Below are 1,989 nucleotides of genomic sequence, written 5' to 3'. Positions count from 1 at the left end.
TCTTTTTTTTTGGGGGGGGGGAGGTTTTTGCTATAGGGTGCATGCACTTGCCAGACAGACAGAGACAGAGAGACAGGAAGCGAGAAATTACTCCCCAGGGGGGATGGCCACGCCACAAGCCCCTCTCCTCCATTCTCCTCTCGGGATCTTAGGCACGCATGCACACGCGCCCAGCGTGAGTTTAAGCCACCAGGTCTGCGACTCAAACCGCGGTTGACTGTGGGAGTTCAGCAACATAGCCATTACACTAACTGCTGGTTCCCATATTAGTGTGATATTTTAATCACCTCAAGTATTACATTACTTATGTATTTTACATAATGACTTTTAATTAATTATTTATTTGTTCATTTTTAAAGAGACTTTTGCCTTAGGGCATGTGTGCTTGCTGGAGAGAGAGATAGAGACAGTGGGAGGGGAAGTGAAAAATCAACCCCCAGGGTGATGACCATACTACAGTCTTTTCTCCTCCATTCAACTCCTAGGATCTTAGGCACATGAGCCTGGCATGAGTTTAAAGCCACCAAGTCCAGGACTTGAACTGTGGTCAGCCATGTGGGAGTCTAGCAACATAAACACTATACCATCTGCTGGCCCTATTATTAATTTTTTTAATCTTAGGCATTCTGACTGGGGTTAGGTGGTGTTTCATTGTAGTTTTGATTTGCATTGCCCCAATGATAGATGTTAAAAAATTTTTTAAATGTGCTTTTTGGTTGTTCATATGTCTTTCTTAGAGAGTTGTCTGTTCAATTCATTTGTCCATTATTGAATGGGATTGATCATTTTTTGGGGGTAAGCTGCTTGAATTCCCTATATATTCAGATTATCGGTCCCTTATCTGAGGCATAGTTCACAAATTTATTTTCCCATTCTGAAGGTTGCCAATTCATTCTAATTATTGTTTCTTTTGCTGAACAGAAGCTTTTTAACCTGATGTAATCTCACTTGTCTATTTTTGGAATTATTGCCTATGCTTTAGGGGTCTTATTTAAGAAGTCTCCGCCTGCTCTGATATCTCCCAGAGTTTGCTTTGCATTATCAACCAGTAGTTTTATAGTTTGAGGCCTTAGGTTTAGATATTTGAACAATTTTGAGATAATTATTGCTAGCGGTGAGAGATAGGGGTCCAGTTATATCTTCTACAGGTGGATGTGTTTCTACGGTTGGTTTTTTATTTTTTTTTTTTTTTTTTTTTTTAATACAAAGAGTTTTGTTATAGGGCATGTGCGCTTGCTGGGGAGAAAGACAGAGAGTGAGAAGTCATCCCCGGGGGGATGGCCATGCTGCAATCCTTTCTCTTCCATTCTCTTCTTGGGATTTTGGGCATGCATGCACATGTGCCTGGTGTGAGTTTTAAGCTGCCAGGTCCAGGACTAGAACAGTGTTCAACTGTGACAAAGTTCAGCATTGTAACCATTATGTCGTCTGCTGAGCCTAGTATTCAGTTTTTCCAGCACCATTTACTAAAGAGGTTTTCTTTTCCCCACTGAACTGATGAGTACCCTTTGTTAAAAATCATTTGGCTTTCTGTTTTGGGGGTTATTTCTGGGATCTCTATTCTGTTCCATTGGTCCTCATGCCTGTTTTTGTGCCAGTACCACGCTGTTTGATTTTCAATATATTTTAGGGTCAGGAAGTGAGGTGTCTCCACTCCATTCTTCTTGCACAATATTGTTTTTGGCAATATGGGGTCTTTTATGATTCCAGACAAATTCTATGATTGTCTTTTCTAGATCTGTGAGGAATGTTTCTGGTAATTCGATTGGGATTGCATTAAGTATTTAGATTAATTTGGGTAGAATTGAGATTTTGATTATATGAATTCTTCCAATCCAGGAACATGGTATCTTTCCACGTCTTTGTGTCTTTTTCGATTTTATTTATTTCTTATGTTTTTTAGATTTTCATGTAGAGATCTTTGACTTCTTTGTTTAGGTTTATTCCTAGATATCTTATTTCTTTTCTTCTTCTTTTTTTTAATAAAAG

General features: G+C 39.1%; 1 pseudogene; it reads right to left on the bottom strand.

Annotated features, from left to right (window-relative positions):
- Nucleotides 1-1,989, bottom strand: part of LOC106735449 (ribosome biogenesis protein NSA2 homolog pseudogene) — a 4,863-nt pseudogene that overhangs the window by 2,145 nt on the left and 729 nt on the right.

The sequence above is a fragment of the Tupaia chinensis genome, unplaced genomic scaffold, assembly GCF_000334495.1.
Source record: "Tupaia chinensis unplaced genomic scaffold, TupChi_1.0 Scaffold000393_1, whole genome shotgun sequence".
Taxonomy (NCBI): Eukaryota; Metazoa; Chordata; class Mammalia; order Scandentia; family Tupaiidae; genus Tupaia; species Tupaia belangeri.
The sequence above is the reverse complement of the archived record's forward strand: the minus strand, read 5'-3'. Positions and strand labels throughout refer to the sequence as shown.